Source organism: Pleurodeles waltl, chromosome 11 (genome assembly GCF_031143425.1).
Source record: "Pleurodeles waltl isolate 20211129_DDA chromosome 11, aPleWal1.hap1.20221129, whole genome shotgun sequence".
Classification (NCBI taxonomy): domain Eukaryota; kingdom Metazoa; phylum Chordata; class Amphibia; order Caudata; family Salamandridae; genus Pleurodeles; species Pleurodeles waltl.
The window spans coordinates 137,674,266-137,693,804 of NC_090450.1; the positions used below are offsets into that span (position 1 = coordinate 137,674,266).

The 19,539-nt window shown below is 45.9% G+C and overlaps 1 non-coding gene across 1 annotated transcript; it reads left to right on the top strand.

The window, feature by feature from the left end:
- Positions 1–307: 307 nt before the first annotated feature.
- Positions 308–425, top strand: LOC138266766 (small nucleolar RNA SNORA64/SNORA10 family). The gene has a single exon (XR_011199692.1). It is a non-coding gene; the product is annotated as a small nucleolar RNA SNORA64/SNORA10 family (small nucleolar RNA).
- Positions 426–19,539: the final 19,114 nt, after the last annotated feature.

Sequence of the window (19,539 nt, forward strand, 5' to 3'; positions counted from 1 at the left end):
GCATATGTTAAAAAAGTAGAAAGGGGGTCCGGTTAGGACCCCTGCAGCCCTGGAGACCACCACCTCCCTGGGGCTATTCTTGTTGGAGGGGGGCTGCATAGCCCCCCTCAAGAAGCCGCAGAAGGCCATGGGTACTGCCATTACCCATGGCCCGCTGCTACTATGTCCCGGGGTGCCCACCTCCGGGACATAGCTGTTTACTGTAGCCTGGCTGCAGCTTTGACAGCTGCAGCCAAGTCACAGCAAACACTTCACTTTTTGGCAGCGAGGCCTGTCAAACATGCCTACTGTCAAAAAACAGAGTTTTTATCTCTGTTCCCTGCACCCAGATATGCGTGCAGGGAACAGAGATGAAAGCTTTGCTCCGGCAACCACGGAGCTGCTACTTAAAGCATCTCCTTGGTTGCTGGAGCAATGGGACAGCAGAGGAGGCCTTGAGGTTTCCTCCTCAGTCCCAGATAGCCTGTGAAGGTCATATAATAAAATACATTTTAAAATCATCAGGAACTGAGAGGGGCCTTGAGGATCCCCCTCGCAGTCCCAGACAGCCCATAAAGGGCTAAACAATGTTTTAAAAAATCAATAGCTCAAGTGTGAATATCACAGACCTTCACACTGACCCTTGAGGGTTAAACTCCATGTGTATCCTTGGTCATTTCCGTCTTTTATTTTTTGTTCAAATGCAAATGTTTAAGGTTCATACTGAAAGGTGATCCTATTCTTTTAAAATGACAAATACATTTTTCTTTACAAATTGTGCAGAAATATCTCATTGTAAGTATATCATAGTTAAAGTCTAAAAACCTCTCTCACTCTCTTTCTCTCTTTTAATCTCTTTCTCCCACTCACACACCTATTCAGGAACTTATTCACCCACTCACAAACTCACTCAGATCCTCGTGCACCCATTCACAGTTCCAGTCAGACCCTCATGCACCCACTCACAGACCCACTCTGACAGTTACGCACCCACTCAAAGACCCACTCAAACTCTCACACACACACTATCAGACCCACTGACACCCTCATGCACCCACTCACAGACCCATGTACACACTGATGCACCCACTAAAACACTGATGTACGCACTGTCACACCCAGACAGCCACTCTCACAGCCACTGTCACCCCCCAGATACACCCTCTCACACCCAGAGAGGCCACGGTCAACCCCCGCTGCACACTGCCAAAGGGCCATGCAAAGCATGGGGTTGGGTGGTTACGGTGGTTGGCCGCACGGTCTTCTGTAAAGTACTGTGGGCAACCTCCTTCATGCACGGGTGAAGGCCGCACATGGTGCAAGATTGGGTGCTTATAGGGTTTGGCCTCAGGCCCTGTGGCCAACCACTTCTACACACGACCGAAGACCATTAACAGAGGTGGCTGGATTAACATATAGGCCCTCATTTTGACTTTGGCAGATGGAAAAGCCCGTCTGCCGAACTCCTGCGGTCAGGTCACCGCCAGTCACTGGCGGTGACCTTCCCGCAACACCTATTATGAGTTTCCTGCTGGGTCAGCAGGAGACAGCCCACCAATATGAGCTGATGGCAATATTTCGGAGCGTAGGGTGCACCAGCACCCATCGTGCTTTTCACAGTCTTCAAAGCAGACAGTGAAAACCTCGACAGTGCTGGCCATGGGGGCCCCTGCACTGCCCATGCCAAGTGCATGGGCAGTGCATGGGCTCCCATGGGGCCCTCTGCACTCGGGCTCCTCCAGCATTTACATGGCAGTGCAACTGCTATGTAAACGTTGGTTGGAGAGAGGAGTCGTAATCCCCAGGTTAGTGCTGGTTGCAGTGCTGCCCTGGTGGATTGAGACTGTCAGCACTGCCAGGCTGTCGGCGGGCAGATACTTGGCAGTGCCGGCAGTGTGACTGTGGCACGTTTGCCACGGTTATAATGTGGAGGCTGGACTGCCACATTGGCAGCAGTCCGACCGCCACTGCGACCCTGGCGGTCTCAGGACCACCAGGGTCGCAATTTGGACCTTGATAATGAAAATTACTCTATGTTAAAAAAACATAGAAAATCACTGAAAAAAGCAAAGGTTACCAGGACAATATAGTTATCTTACATTTTAAACACACAAAACCATAAAAAAGAATAATTTTACACCAAATGTTGCAGCAATATTCTCAGTGCTGTAATAAAAGCTGTTATAATGCTGTCCTAAAAGGTGTCATAAGTGCTGTAATATCTAAAGTAATTAGCAGTGCATGTTGAGGGAACAAGTTATAGTTACCTTAGGGGAAGAGTTATAGTTTCTTGAAATAACTCTAACTATAACAGCTTAATTTCTATGTTTTTTCTCTCTAAAATGTGAGCTTAACCATAAAGTCCTTGTAGCCTTTTTTTTGTTAGTTTCTATGTTCTTTAATTCTATTTCCTAACTATAACGTTCCTGTAAACTGTTTTTTTCAAGGAATTTTTATGGTTTTCTTAATGTAAAGTAACTTGAATGACTATACATTCATCTAAACACTGCCTACAGCCAGGCCCTGTGGCCAACCCCCTATAACCATCCAACCCCCCGCTGCACACATGGCCTTCAGCCGTGTGCAGCATGGGTTGGCCGTAGGACCTGGCCTATGGCCTGGGCTGCTGGCCAATCACTATACCTACCCACCCCCCATCACATATGGCCTTTGGCCATGCACAGCTGGAGTTGGCTGTAGGTCCTGGCCCTGTACCCAGCCCTCTAAAACCACCCAACCCCACTCCATGCATGCCCTTTGGCCATACGTATCAGGGACGCAAACACCTCCATCAAGGATTGCAGATAACTTTTCATGGTGGACATGCAGAGAACACACACTTGCTTTGCTTTGGCCATGCATACAAAGTTAGGATGATTAGTACTTTACAGGAGTGGAGCTTCAACTTGAGCTCCCTCTTTTTTTATATCTGTAAATGCTTCCTATTGATGTGTTACTTCTGTGAAATGAGCATCATGCCAGCTGCCCTGCCCTGCCTATTTATCCAGGAATAGGCCACCTTTTTCTGCAGAATATCTACCCAGCTGGAGTACTTTCTACAGGCTAATTATTAAGTGCTACCTTGATCAGTATATGTATAGTGCATCTCCTACACAAGAGCTGCTTAGAGAATGCTGAGGTAATGTGTCCAGTGACGTTGTGTGTCTGTAATGTTGCCATTGTGATTGTTCCTTGTGCATCTTTACTAGATAACTTTACAGGGTGGAAGTACTTAGAAAGCACACTTGGATTATTTATACTTTTCAGAAGCAAGTGATTCTGTTTTTCTTTTTATGTAAGAGACTGTGGGGGGAACCTCAAGGCCTGCTGGCTCCCATTGCCTGTAAAAGCCAGCATTCCTCCCACATGCAGGTTGCTGCTACAAATAGTAGATTACATTGTAAATTGTAGCCCTGGGAGGTAGTGGTCTCTGGGTCGCAGGGGAGCTGCTATTTATCAGATAAAACCCAGGGGTAGCCAATCTCAAAATGGCAGCCAATACTTCCTAGTTGAAGTGTTGGCAACTAATTAGATCTCTTTAAAGTTCCATCCTTCTCTTACTGCCCTTATCAGATGGAATAGGGGTGCGACTCTATGTTCTGCGTGTTCTGGTCTGGCCAAGATGGGGGCGACCCCTTCCGGTATCCATGGTGCTGCTGACAAGGTAGACTCCAACGCAGTCCGTGCCCTTCAAAATGAGTCTCAGAGGAAAAACACAAAAGGGGAAAAAAACTCTTTGTGCAGGAACCCCTGGATACAGAGACAGTGGCTGGAAACCAGGACTGGAAGGACTGGAACAAAAGGAAACTGTAGAAGAATTCAGCTGGAATAGTCCACAGGGAATAAGCTAGCAGGAGCGAAATCACCACCAACAGTAAGTGTTTGCAATGCAAGGAAGAAATAATCTATGCTCCTTATAATCAGGCAAACAGGAAAAAAAGGAAAACGCCATCTTGAATTGGGAACCCACCAAAGAGAAAACTGAAAATGACACCATCTGGAAAGAGTAAAGAGAAGAACTACTGGGGTATATTGGGAGGTGATTGCATTCTGGGTAGAAGGAAATATGTCCCCAAGTCCAGAAGAAAGAAAAATAATAAAAAGTAAGAATAAAATAAGGCAAAACAAGACCCCAGGGACCCCAAAAGGTAAGTAATCACAAGGGGGTTTGCGGGGGGCACCTGTGACGCAACTGTGAGCCGTGCGTCAACCGTGGCGAGAACCTCAGTCCAATCCCAGCCCCCCAGACTTCATAGCAGCTGAACGAGAGGCCCGCAGTGTGTCCGAAGGTCCGATAATCAGACCACTGACCTCCCAGTGGGTCAGAAATGGGACACTGAGGTCTTTAAAAACGCCTGCGGCATAACAATCTGCATGAGATCAGGACTATTTGCAAAGTCGTTGCAATCCTAGATATACAAATTTGGCTTTTCTATAATTTCTCCTAAACAACTGAACCAATTTACACCAAATAAGAAAAAGGGTGATTTGTGGATCAAAATCTACCATTCTGCCAAATTTAGTGTAATTCTATTTAATGGTTCAGACTGCAGGCATTTCTAAAGTGTTTATGGGAATTTACATGTGAAACACACTTTTTTGACCCCTCCTTTTTCTAGGCCCCTGCTTGACGGATCACCCCGAACCTTTCCAGGTACAACAAGATCCAACTTGACACTTAAAAAAAAATTATTGGTGAAGATTTGTCAAACAGCGCTAGAGCTATAGCCAAATCAAAAAATGTTTTTTCTATGGGAGCTATCTACTGGCAATTTCCAGTAGGTAATAAATAAATGTATGTATACATATACGTTTAAGATAGTTTGTGAATTTACCTATACAAAACTATAGAAATTCAGCAGTTATAGCTAGAGTTATTTCAAGGAACTATAACTTGTGCCCTCAGGTAACTTTAACTCGCTCCCCCGACATGCAGTTTTTTTCTTCAATAAGTTGACTGCTAAGTGTCATGGTATATTTATTGACGTTAAAAATGTTGTCATGAGTGCTGTTATATCGGGATAATTAGCAGTGCATGGTGAGGGCGTGAGTCATAGCTACCCTAAGGCACGAGTTATAGTGACTTGAAATAACTCTTACTATAACTGCTGAATTTCTGTGGTTTTGTATGAGTAAATTTAGAACCTAACTATAACGTCCCTGTGACCTTTGTTTTTTCAGTGAATTTCCATGTTTTTTGTAATTCTATTTCCTAACTATAACATCTCTGTCAGCTTTGTCTTTTTTAGTGAATTTCTATGTTTTTTTTAGTGTAAAATAATTGTAATTACTATATGTTAATCCAACCACTGTTGTGCATGGGCAAAGGCGGTGCGCAGGAGGGGTTGGCTGCAAGGCCTGACCTGTGGCCAGGCCCTGCTGCCAGCCCCCTATAACAACCCAACTTTGTGTCGCGCACGGCTGAAAGGTCTGTCTCTCTGGGTTTGAGAATAGGTGTGAGAGGATGTCTCTGGGTGTGAGATTGTCTGTCTGGGTGTGAGAGTGGGTGTGTGAAAGTCTGAGTGGGTCTGCGAGTGGGTGCTTCAATGCCTGAGTGGGTCTGTGAGTGGGTGTGTGATGATCTGAGTGGGTTTGTGACTGAGATCTTGAGGGTCTGATTGGGTCTGTGAGTGTATGCATGAGGGTGTCAGTGGGTCTGTGAGTGGGTGCATCAGTGTCTGAGTGGGTGTGTGAGTGAATGCATGAGGGTCTGAGTGGGTCTGTGAGTGGGTGGATGAGTGTCTGAGTGGGTCTGTGAATTGGTGTGTTAGAGTCTCAGTCTGTGAGTACGTGAATGAGGGTCTGAGTGGGTCTGTGAGTGAGTGCATCAGTGGCAGAGTGGATCTGTGAGTGTGTGCATGAGTGAGTGGATTTGTGAGTGGGTGAGTGAGGGTCTGAGTGGGTCTGTGAGTGAGTGCATGACAGTGTCAGTGGGTCTGTGAGGGGGAGTATGTGTGACTGAGTGGGTCTATGAGTGGGTGTACAAGTGCCTATCTGGGTCTTTGAGTGGGTGTGAAAATGTGTGTCATTGGGTCTGTGAGTAGGTGCATGAGTCTGTGATTGTGTGTGAATTAGGGGTGGGTGATTAATTCCACTCCGTTTGCACAGTTAACAGAGTTTTGCCCAATCTGCGATCTCCGCGGAGTGCAGAGTTCCTAAAAACTGTACAGAGTTGCACGGACTGGAGTTTTTCCTCTCACTCACCAACTGTAGGCAAGTGAGCATGAAAATCAAATAGACCACCTCCCGGCAATATTTCTCAATGCGAGCAGTTGCGGCAGGTCGCTACCGCTCAGTTTGAGAAATCTGCAGCTCACGTTGAGAAAGCTGCCATTCGAGTAGAACATCCACTCAGGCAGCAAAAAGAAGCAGCACCCTCTTGCACTGCGCATCGTGCCACTCGCACTGATTTCACATCGCAGGACAAACTCTCAGCGTTAAAAATCGTCATGACCAGCGTGACTTACCGCACTCTGCTGCTCGCGGAACTCAGCGTAGCGCAGCAGAGTTTTTACTGCCCTTCGCAGAGTTCAGTGTAGCAGAACTTTGCAAGCTCCACCTAGGGCTAGTGTGAATGTCTACTTTAAAAACAAAATTGCACCACGGATTGCGACTCCATTCCAGTGTTTACACGGGAGGCTGCGCTGAGCGCCGCACTGGAGTTGCGACTTCACGATCATGACATTAAAGGGGTTTTAACCATTTTAAACTCATAAGGGGTCTCTTAGACACTCATTAATTTTCCTCATGGGGTAAGAGTAACTCTACCCTGACTACTTTTATAGTTTTCAACCCTTATTTCCATCTCCTGGGACAGTGCATCGGTTTATAAGATGGCAGCTGCAACCTTCTCCACAGGTTGAGGCAGTACTGCTTCTGTCACAAGGACCCACAACGCTCTGCTCAGGAGCTGCGACGGATCCGCATCTCTATATATACACATTTGTTTTTCACTTAATAACTAGAATACAACTGAACAGATAACAAAAAGGGCTCCTTCTGGATGAAGACCTACCTTTCTGCCAAATTTGGTGGAATTCTATCCAGTGGTTCAGCTGCTATCGCTGTTCAAAATCCCTATGGGAAAAACTTGTTTTGGGACTCTCTCTTTTTCTTGGCCCCCACTTGAAGGATCACTTCAAAGCTTTTCAGACAGCAGCTGAAGTGAGCACCATTTTTTTGGGGAAAAGTTTGTGAATATTCATCAATGTCACCAAAGTTATTAGCAAAACAACAACAAAAAAATTCTATAGAAACTAGGTCCTAACTATAACTACCTCGTGGTGACCGTCACTAGGTAAAAAAAAAAGATATATATATATATATATATATATTTTTTTTTTTTTTACATATATATATATATATATATATATATTTATATATATATATGCACATGCCTATATCTATGTATATACATATTTATTTATATATATATATTACCTAGTGCAGTTGCCGCTAGGTAGTTATAGTTAGGACCATTTTTCCTTAGAAAAAACATTTTTTGAGTTGCTGCTATCTTTGGCACCGTTTGACAAATCTTCACAAAATTGGCGAAAAAAAGTGGTGCAGTTGCCGCTAGGTAGTTATAGTTAGGACCATGTTTCCTTAGAAAAAACATTTTTTGAGTTGCTGCTATCTTTGGCACCGTTTGACGAATCTTCACAAAATTGGCGAAAAAAAGTGGCCCAGTGATTCTGGTTGCGTGGGGAAAGTTTCAGGGTGATCCGTCAAGCAGGGGGCAAGAAAAAGAGGGGGGGGGGGGTCAAAAAATGTTGCATTTCCTATGTTAATTCCCACAGGACTTTTAGACACGACCACATCCCGAACTGCTGGACGGAATTACACCAAGTTTGGCAGAATGCTAGCTTTCAGTACACAGATCACACTTTCGCTTATTTGATGGAAATCCATTCAGTAGTTTTGGAGGTATTAAAGGGAAGAAAATTGTATATCTAGGGCCATGGATCCTCTGCTAAATACATCATGAAAATACATACATTTTCGCGAATGCACTCACAAGTAGAAGCACTGTAATTGGCTGGCCACAACCTGACTAGAAGGTTGTGGCCACCATTTTATGTTATCAGAGAGGGTCCCCGGGACTGATAATAGAAATGATAAGTGGAATAAGGAGTCAGGGTTGAGGTACCCCGACCCCAGGGATGTGATAGAGGGGTGTTGTAGGGTCAGATAATGGTTTTAAAATGATTTTTCTTCACCATGCGCAATAGTCAAGAATATTTGAGAATATCCTCGAATAGTCAAGGATGTTCTTGAATATTTGAGAATAGGCAAAACATTTTTTTTAAAAACAATCACTGAATAATTCATACACTAATTCACTCACTCATACATGCAATCAAAGAATCATGCACACACTCACACACCCACTCAGACACTCATGCACCCACTCATACCCACTCATAGACTCACACATCCACTTTTAGACCCACTTAGGCACTCACGCATCCACTCACAGATCCACTGACCTAGACAGGCCGCATGGCCATGCGTGGTGTGGGGTTGAGTGGTTATAAGGGTTGGATACAGAACCTGGCCACAGGCCAGGCCCTGTGACCAACCCCTGCCAGGCACGGCCAGTGGCCATACGCACCAATGGCTGGAATGATGTATAGTAATTAAAATTACTTTGCATTAAAAAAACATATTAATAAAAAATGAAAAGGTTACTGGGATGGTATAGTTAGGTTCTGAATTTACTCGTACAAAACAATAGAAATTCAGCAGTTAGAGTTAATTCAACTAACTATAACTCACGCCTTAAGGTAACTATAACTTGTGCCTTTGCCATGCACAGCCAATTACTCCACTTATTATATCTTTGATGGCATCTTTTATGACATCTTTGATATTATCGCTGCAACATTTGCCGTCACATTATTGATAAGATAACTGTGCATGGCAAGGGCGCGAGTTATAGTTACCTTAGGGCGTGAGTTATATTTGCTTGAAATAACTCTAACTATAACTGATGAATTTCTTTGGTTTTGTATGAATAAATTCAGAACCTAACAATAACGTCAAAGGGTTTTGGTTTTTACGGTTAATACATAAATATATATATATATTTGTTTTTTCTCCAAATGGCCCCAATCAAAGCGCGCTCCATTAAGTCGGTGCTCATGTCAGGGACGGGCCAACCCTGTGATTACTTTCTCCACCAAATGACACAAGGTCAGACACAGAACACACAGGAAACCTTGTGTTTGAAGAATGTATTCTTCCAAAAGAGAAAAGAAACCCAAACTTCACCAACACGTTTCAACCACCAAAGGTCTTGATCACAGTATATATATATATATATATATATATATATATATATATATATATATATATATATAGAGAGAGAGAGAGAGAGAGAGAGAGAGAGAGAGAGAGATATTTTGATGGGTGATCCGTCAAGCAGGATCTGAGAAAAAGGGGGATTCCAAAATTCAATGCATTTTCCAGAGACTTTTTTGGAACAAGATTCCGCAAAAACGGCTGTACGAAATTACACCAAAATTAACAGGAAGGGAGAAGATATTTGTGCACAAACATGGTTTTTATGAGTTAGTGTAAATATGTTCATTAGTTTTTGAGACATTAAGGTTGAAAATGTGTGTATATCTGGACAGTTGGGTCCGTAAGCATCTTGCGAGAGTCCAGTTGTTGGGAGGGCTTTTCCAGTTGACCGTCTCACTCCCACGGGAGAGAGTGGTTCTTGTGAGTGCTGTAGGAGCTCATGCTCTGATTAACTAGTTCCAACATGAAGAGAAATGTGGCTGCCATTTCAGGGCATGGAGAATCAGTCCTCTGCGCGATAGGGAATTGCTTGCCCATGGGGGATTGGACGCAGGCCCAGCGGCCAACCCCATGCCGCACATGGCTGAAGGCGTGGGATTGACTTTATGTTTTGTAAAACTTTTCAAAGAGCTCATGAAGTTTACAAAATGCTACAAAGTTTCCAGTGGGTCTCTTCATATCAGTTCAATTTATGGGAGATGTGCATCATCCCTGTGTTATCGTTCTTGCATGGGCCTTTGTCTATGTTGAGTTTCAAAGTCCCATTCTGAGGTATTAGATTTCAAGTCTTCTTTTAGCAACTAGTAGGCAAAATAGGTTTCTCTTACAATAGCCTACTACTATTCTACCATTCTATTCTTCAAACAGCTCTGCTCCTCAGACATAAATATTTAACAGCCATTTTCCTTTCCACTTTATTTTTGAGTGCGTCTGCAATTTTTATCCTGTGGGCATGTCCATGCCTGCTTATTTTCTGATTATGTTTGAAATGCTTTTTTGAAGAGCAATGCACAGTTGGAATGCCCCGGGAACCTATTTTTGTTTTGCCTCCTGGAGAGTTCACGCTCTCCATGCCTCACTGTCCACTAAAGTATGCATAAAAGTGATGGGTGGAATGCTTGATGGAATGATTGAATTAATCTGAGCCACTGGTAATAACTCGGGCGCATCCCTGTAAACTGATATTTTGCCACCATGCCACCGTCAGTAGGTTTAAGATCATTTTGTAGTTTGCCAATATTTGTATCTCTGCTGTTTGTTTCTTCTAAATTGATTTGATGAGGTTGTTATTCAAGGGCCAGGGCAATGACATTTGTGAAGCATATATTGCCCAATTTTAGTGATATCAGCTGCAAGCGTTGAAAAACATTTCTTCTTGCTTAAAATCTTTACTCAACAAGCAAGTTTGATTACTTGATTTCCGATCCATGGGACTGAAGTTGGAGACAGACAAGTAGATGTGAACATATAACATATATTGGATTGATTCATAGTAAATCCTCATAAAATTGGTGGGTTGTTTTGCAGGTTTCTTTTAGTGACATCCAACTGAATAGTCACTGAAAGTGACTATCAATCAATCAATCATTCAACATTTAAAAACATTGAAAAAGAGTGGCTTATCACCCATGGGGTCTCAAGGCACTAGCTGGGGAACGCGGGTTAGTCGAAGAGCCAGGTCTTGAGGTCCTTCCAGAACTGAGCTGAGCTCCGCCTGAGGTGGAGCAGCATCATGTTCCAGGTCTGTGTGGAGAGGTAGGAGGAGGATCTTCCTCCAGTTGTGTTCTTCTATATCCTGGAGATGGTAGCGAGGGCCAGTTGCGCTGAGCGGATTTGTTTGAAGAGGGTGTAGTAGAAGAGGCGGTGGTTGGGGTAGGCAGGTCTGACGTTGTGGAGAGCCTTGTATGCATGGGTCAGGAGTTTGAAGGTGGTGCATTTGTTGACGGGGAGCCAGTGTAGGTCTCTCAGGTGGGCGGAGATGTGGCTGTGGCGGGGGAGTTCCAGGATCAGTTTGGCCACAGCGCTCTGTATTCTCTGGAATCTTGCTTGGAGTTTTTTGTTGATTCCGGAATAGAGTGTGTTGCCATAGTGGAGTTCATTGCTGACAAGTTCCTAGGTGATTGTTCTCCTTGTATCAATGGGGATCCACTTGACCATTTTCTGGAGCAAGTGAAGGGTGTGGAAGCATGATGAGGAGATGGCGTTGACTTGGTGGGCCATGGACAGTGATGAGTCAAGATTGATGCTGAAGTTGCGGGTGTGGTTTGTCGAAGGTGGAGCAGTTGCATGGCTATTGGTCCACCAGGAGTCCGAGCCCCAGGCAGAGGTAGCGGGCCCCAGGAATAGGATCTCCGTCTTGTCTGAGTTGAGCTTGAGGCAGCTGTCCCCCAACCAGTCAGCAACTGCCTTCATTTCATTGTGAAAGTTATTTTTGGCTGTTGATGGTTCGTTGGTGAGGGAGAGAATGAGCTGTGTGTCATCGGCATATGAGACGATGTTGAGCTCATGATGTCTGATGATCTTGGTGAGGGGGGCCATGTAGATGGTAAAGAGGGTGGGGTCCAGGGAGGAGCCCCAGGGAACTCAGCATCTGTTTTCTATCGGCTTTGAGGTGAAAAGTGGGAGCCTGACTCTCTGGGTTCAGCTGGTGAGGAAGGAGCGGATCCACTCCAGGGCTTTGCCGTGGATGCCGGCGTCATGTAGTCAGGTGCCAGGGTGGTTTGGAAGTCGGTGTCAAAGGTGGCAGAGAAATTGAGGAGGATGAGGGCCACTGTCTTGCCATGGTCCAGTAGAGTGCGGATGTCATCTGTGGCTGCTATGAGAGTGGTTTTAGTGCTGTGGTTGCTCCTGAATCCAGATTGGGAGGAGTTGAAGATGTGGTTGGCTTCAATGAACTCGGTGAGTTGTGCACTGATCACTTTTTGATTACCTAGACTTGAAAAGGGAGCAGTGAGAAAGGTCTGTAGCTTTTCATCTCTTTTGGATCTGTGGAAGTTTTCTGCAGGAAGGGCTTTATCTGTGTGTTTCCAGGTGTCCAGGCAGGTGGTGGTTTCAGTGGGGCAGTTGATGGTACGGCATAGCTCGGGAGCAATGAAGGGGCTGGCTTGATTAAATATGTGATGAGGGCATGGGTCCGAGGGTGTTCCAGAGTGGGTGTTATTCATGAGCTTGACGGTGTCTTCCAGGGAGAGGAGGGTTCAGTGCTCCATGATCGGTAGGTGATAGGCATCCATGGTGGTGCTGGTGGGCGGGGTGGTCCTCTGCTTGCAAATCCTTTGTAGGTGTCAATAATTTTCCTGTTGAAGAAGGTGGCTACGCTGTTGCAGAGGACTTGCAAGGTTGGGTTGTCCATGGTGTCCATGTCGGGTTTTGTGAATTCCTTGAATATGGTGAAAAGTTCCTTGCTGTTGTGCGCATTGGTGTTGAGTCTCGCCTGAATGGCTGAATTCCTAGTTGATAAGATGAGTTGGTGGTGTGGTGTGATGGCGTATTTGAAGGCTTTATAGTCTGTTGCGCTCTTACTGCTTCTCCACTTTATCTCGAGTCGTCTGCATGCGCTCTTAGAATCTTGGAGGTTGGGTGAGAACCAGCTGGGTCTCTTGTGGTGATGATTGTCGGTGTGTTTCTTTAGGGGGGCTAGAGTGTTGGCGTAGTTGGTGATCAATTGGTGGAGGTTGTTGGCCGAGGTGTTGGTGTTCACGGCATCTGGTGGAGGGGAGTGGAGGAGCATGGTGGTGAGCTGGGCTTTGGTGACCTTGGTCCAGTTTCTGCGTGGGGGGAGGTGTACTTGGTGCTGTTCGACTGCCTTGGTGAAGGAGAAGTGGATGCAGTGGTGGTTAGACAAGTGGAATTGGGAGGTGTGTGCGAAGGAGATGTGATTCCCGGCAGAGAAGACAGGGTCAAGGGTATGGCCTGCTGAGTGCATAGAGGATGACCAGTTGCTTGAGACGGAGTGTGGCGAGGTTCTCCATGAAGGTAGAGGTGTTTGGGTTGCTGTGGTTGTCAAGGTGAAAGTTGAGATCGCCAAGGGATATGTAGTCTGTTGAAGTGAGGGATGGGGATGCGTTGAAGTCGGCCACTGCTTTGCTGAAGGATGGGTGAGGTCTGGGGGGGGTCTGTGGATGAGCGTTCTGCAGAGGGTGCTGTTAGGATTAGTCTGAAAGTGAAGGTGTTTGACAATGGGGGTCTGGATATTGTTGCTGGTTGTGAAGCGGAGAAATTGTTTGTGGACGATGGTGACACCTCCTTCCAAGTCGGTTGACGTGGTCTTGATGCGTGGTCTTGTAGCCGTTGGGGATGGCATTGGCGATGTCTGGGACTCGAGAGGTGGTGATCCAGGTCTCTGTTAAGAAGACAACACCGGGGGTGATGGAGTCAAGGAATTCCCAAACTTCTATTGTGTGCTTGATAAGGGAGCGAGTGTTGAGTAGTATGCATCTGAGGTGTCCGGGAGGTACAGTGAAGGGAAGGTTTAGGGTGTGAGGACAGGTGAAGGTGCAGTTGTGACAGGAGAAAGGGTCTTGAGTGTCCTTGGGTGAGGCGCGGTGGCAGGCGGTTGAGCTACCGGTGTTGAGGGCGTGCAAGGTTCTCTCATCATATTGGTGGATGGAGTAGAAACCAGGATTCGATGCACTGGGCACGGTTCAGGTGCGGACGGGCGCAGGGCTTTCCTTTGATGTGCCATTGGCGCACCAGCGGCACGAAGCAAAGCGACGGGCTGCTAAGCTGGGGGTCAAGAAAGACGGTGCTGTGAGGGGTGGGTCGCAGGGGGCAGCTGCAGCAGGGGAGGCACAGGGAACGGAGGAAAAAAAGGCAAAAAGGCAAAAAGGTAAAAGGGGTTACAAAAAACAGAAAGGCAACAGAGCAAGAAGGCAGAAAAAAGGGCACAGAAAAGGCAGAAGGCAGCAGAGAGAGAGGGAGAGAGAGAAGGCAACTACCAGGCACAAGGGATGAGGCACATCTCGGAGCCTGCAGGTTGAGGAGAGCCTCAAACACAATGAGCCAGGCAGTCTCAAAGTGTGAAAGGCAGCAGCAGCAAGTGTAGCTGTGCTGGGGGCGCGATGCTACCACTGACCAGGTGTCAGTGAAGTGTTGAAGGTTTCCCTTTACGGTCCATTAAGCTGATTAAAATGTAGTAAAGTAGGACTTTTAGCTCATTTGACAGCTTTGTAATATTGCCTTATGTGCATTGTTGACTTAGGTTTGTAATTGTCATCGTTGGTTGGTGTTTCTCCATTATAAATTTGGTCATGTGTCCTCTGCACCACTTCTTAAGGATTTCACATTTGTTTTCAGACATACTGTTTTTTTTTCCAGAACAATCAACTTACCATGTGAGATTGCTGTATTTCAGTTGCTGCTTCTCCAGCTCTGTGATGTTGAGTAGCTTCTGTCTGACTGCTGTGAATATTATGTGAAAGTCTTCTTAGTTTATTCTTTTGAAATGTCTGATTAGATTGAGGTATGTTTACATTGTGTTGGGCGAGGGGATTCGAAGACTGCACAGGGCCCCACTCTGTGACATCATCACTGACATGCATGCACGGCCTGACCCCATGTCAAAGGTCATGGGTGAAGTAATAGAAAGGGAAGTCCCACCCTCATGCAGTGGAGCTAGTCTCTGTGTACGTTTGTTCAGTGCGTCTTCCCTGGCCTGCACCCTAAGCCACGACAGCGGCGAGGAGGAGCCAGACTAGCTGCGCCCATTTCTTCAGCCTTCACGGCAGCTCCACAATGGCACACATGGGTGGTGAGCCTCTACAATTACTTTAAATCCACAAAAGAGATTGAGACCAAAGGTCCCTTCTTCTTCACTAGGCGGATGAAGAGATTTTCAAGTTATTCCGCTATCTCCATGGTATTGATGCTGACAGTGACTACGAGGCAGCCATAATGGCCCTCAGTGTGCATTTGATCCACAAATGAGTCCCAATTTTGGAAGATTCAAGCTACACCAGGCTTGTGCTTCGGATGGGGAGTCAATTGACCTCTTCTACGCTCACCTAAGAGACTTTGCCAGTGCCTGCACCACAAATGACCACTGAAACAGTTTACACTCAAATCATACAAGGCAGCTGGTCAGCCGCACTGTGACACCACATCCTCCATCACTCCAACATGCCACTAGATAGTATATCCTGATGCGTGCTTGCTCCCATGACCTATCAAATTACTGTGCAGCCCAGATTGGAATGGCCTTCCATAGACTCACCATGACCCCAGAACGCCTATTATGTCATATCATAGTTAAATCAGCATCAGCAGTTTCAAAGGGGCCCCCCTTGGCACAGCACAGCCTTACCAAACAGCACTGGCGGGTCTGCCTGGGACTCTTGTGGCTATTGTAGACTCTCTCCACACCCTCTTGTGGACTCCCCAGCCATGAACAAAATGTGGTCAACCTGTCAGTGCCCATCACTTTGCCAAAGTTTGCTGCAATGGACGCTCGCCTCTGCATACAGAGGATATGGCATGCATCGCCGCCACAGTGTGTGTGCCGTGCTGCATGAGCCTTCAACGCATCCCAAAGCGGTTCCCACGCCAACAGACAATACAGGTGCTCCAGTAAAAAGAAGATTATGACACTGTCCTACTATCCTGCACTCTTTAATTGGGGCACTCTCCAAAGCTCACATGCCATATATATTTAGTCACCTTTGACCACACACTGGTCCCCTCTCTAATCAACACTGGTGTCCACACCCAAATCTGCTGCCCACTTCTTCCAAAATCTTCCCTTAAAGAAGCTCCAATCTCTTATATTTAGCTGGGATGTTTGCCTGTCTCTTCTCCTGCGGAACTTAAATCTATCAAATCTATCAAATTCTTTGTCGTCTCATCAACCTCTGAGATGTTCATCAGCTTTGACACCAAGTGCCTCCACCTTACTCACTTCACCGCTAACATCTCTTCTCTCTCCAGTAATGTCGTCCACCTGCTGCTTGAGTTCACTCATCTATTCTCTGGCCTTGGATACCTCAAAGGACCTCCATTGTTGCTCCCCATCGACCGTGCAATCTATCCGGTGGCACTGAGACATCAGAGGTTCCCCTTTCACCTTTGACCAGCAGTTAAGGTCGAACTGACAGAAACTCGAAGATGTAGGAGTCTTCGAAAAACTCGCTGGACTCTTTGGGTCTCCACCATGGTGGTTACAAACAAGCCCAAACAGCGTGGCTGCATCTACATCTGCACAGACATGGCCTTCCAAATAAGCCACTCAAGCAGGAATGCTACATCTCCCCAACAACTGAAAATCTGAAAGCTGACATCAGTTGGTCCTAGTAATTCTCCAATCTTGACTTAAATGCGAAGTACCATCAGTTTGAGCCTCATGAGGACAGTAGGTATATTTTCCACTCATGTTGGACTCCCCCGCTATTGCAGGCTTAACTTTGGGATCTTAATGGCAGTAGAGGTTTTCCAAAATGTTAGTTGCGAAGTTCTCATGGGCCTCAAGGGGGTCATCAATGTCAGTAATTACATCCTCATTCATGCACCCCCCATTGAGAGTTATCATTGCTGCTTCTGAACAGTCCTCTATAGGATCCAAGTGGCTATTCTCCCCCTCAAACAGGCCAAATGCCATTCATTTTGGCAGGAGATTGAATTCTTTGGGCATATCTTCTCAAACACAGGCTTCCCCACCAAAATTGACTCCACTACATGCTTCAACAGAAAAGGCTGTGCTACACCAAAAAATGCAGCTGAAATACAGAATTTCCTTGGCCTCGCAACGTGCTTTTGGAGATTCATCCCCAACCTAGCGACACTCACAGGCCCACTATGACTCCTCATCCCTACCATAGGCATAGAGTAAAACAAAGGGTGATGCATTCCACATTGTCAAGGACGCCCTTCTTCATGACAACGTAATGGTGTACTTTGATCCAGCCAAGGAGTAGGAACTGATAGTGAATGCCAGCCCTATCATCCTCAAAGATATTATGATACAGTGCACCAATGGCGACCACTGGCCACCCGTCAATTTTACTTGTAAAGCCCTCACTGACACAGAGAAATGCTATGCACATATAGAGAAAGAAGTGCTTGCCATTAAATGGAGCAGCCATCCTTTTTACCTCTATCTTCATGAACCGCCCTTCAGAGTCAATACTGACCACAAGCTGCTCATACAACTTTTATCAGGCACAGCACTAAAGAAATGGGCCCTGGTACTGTAAAGATGCCAACTAAAAATAATAGCCCTCCAGAGCATCACTGACACCTTGGCATCATGTCCATGCTTCCAAAAGACTCTGGAGGTCGTCACGTCAGAACAATTGAAGGACTTTCTCAGGTACATTGGGAGGTATGACGACATCACCCAACACGACCTTTCAGCTCTGTGGAACATACAACACAAACTCAGCATCACGACACAGGGGGTCCTCCACAGAGGCATACCTGATGTTGCACACACTGTTCAAAGAGTGGTAAGAGGCAAAATTACAGACACTTGAATCCCTGACCCATTTGACAAGGAAGCCACACAGAGAAAGAGGACTGCAAACAACCATAACTCCAGCACTGCTAGAAAAGCCAAAGTGTCAGGCATCCACATAGGATACTGGGTTCATGTATGCAACTGACACCCTGGAGGTAAATTCTGTCTTCCATTTGAAGCATGACCTCTACAGGTTTTCGTCAAGAAAGGCATGATGGTGACAGCCAAGAATATGTTTGGATCTGTCACCAGAAACAACTCAGCCTTCACCAAGTGAGCCCAGCCATCATCAGGCACAATATAAGCACAACTGCCACCCGCACTTCTGAGGGAGTGGGAGGTAGAGCAAGATGTGACCCTTCATCTGATGTCGAAATACCTCATACCCCAAGATCGGTGGCTGCTACGGCTAGCCAAGGGCACCATAGAGTCACCCCTACAGACTAAGACCTGGAAGACTACATTTGTGAGTGAATCCGTAGAAGTTAAAGGGCACAGTATTAATAGAACCTTAGAAATTAAAGTAGACTGTCATGTCATTGTTTTTTGTTGAATGGTTTGGAGGAATGTAAGACAGCCCAGGTTGCCACAGTGTGACGTCATCGCTAACGCCCATGCACGCCCTGACCCCATGTCAGAGATTACAGGCTCATTGACAAAAAGTGGTTAGCCCCGCATGTGCTCAGTGACATGTGAGTAGTTAATGAGCACTGCTAGCACGCCTGCCCTAGCCTGCGCCCTGTGCCACTACAGGGACCATGCAGCAGGTTTGGCAGGTTGTGGCAATTATGACATGCTTTGACGACATTTGTGGTTATGCCCTTAGATTTGGTGGTTTATATTTGTATGAATATATCAAGGTGAGTTTAAAATGACCTGTCTGTATTTGGCAGGTTATTATTGTTCACCTATAATTTGAAGTCTGCTATCTCCAGCCTTGCTCCCTGGATCTAGAAAAACATCAACATCAGAAGTGCCCCAAATCCTCTGAAGTTCAGAATGGAACTAAAGACCCACCTCCTCGGGGAAAACAACATCCCCACACAAAAGGATTTACCGCCCAAAAATATCCTGGTTCATTGCACATGATCCTCAATCTTATCTTGGGGTTGATGCACTTGTTTGTTCCTGTGCTGATTTATAGCTAGGTTTGTACTCTACAAATGCCTATACACACACATAGATACCAGGGCTTTTTCCGATGTGTAGGGACAGTTGAGGAACTTTGTTCAGGAGAAACTCATCTTACTGAACTAGATAGTAAGGGGCATATTTATAAGCCCCTAGCGCCACCTTGCACCACATTAGGGTCATTTTCTTTTATGTTAATGTGGCCCCAAGAGGCCAAAATCCTCGTGCCACATTTGCAAAGTGGTGCAATGCATGCATTGCCCCACTTTTAACCCTTTGCACTACATTATGCCTGTGCCACGCATAATGTATGCAAAGGGGGCGTTCCCACATTAGGAGGGGGTGAAAAAATGGCACAAGAAAATGTTACAGATTTCCTTACACCATTTTGTAGAGCACTTTTAATGCCTGCTTGGAGCAGGTGTTAAAATGGGGCTTCCATTATTTAGAATGGACCCTGATGTATTCTGCAGGAGCAGCACCAACATTTTGTCTTACATCAATAGCGTCACATAGAATGATGCTATTGCCCCATACCATGCGCCATGGTGCGGCGTATTTCAAAAACGGCGCACACATGGTGGCGTTAGGGGGCGCTAAGGGTCGCAGGGAAAGTGCCACTGTACTCGGTGCAGCAACACTTTCCATAAATCTGCCCCTTGATCTCTAGAATGAAG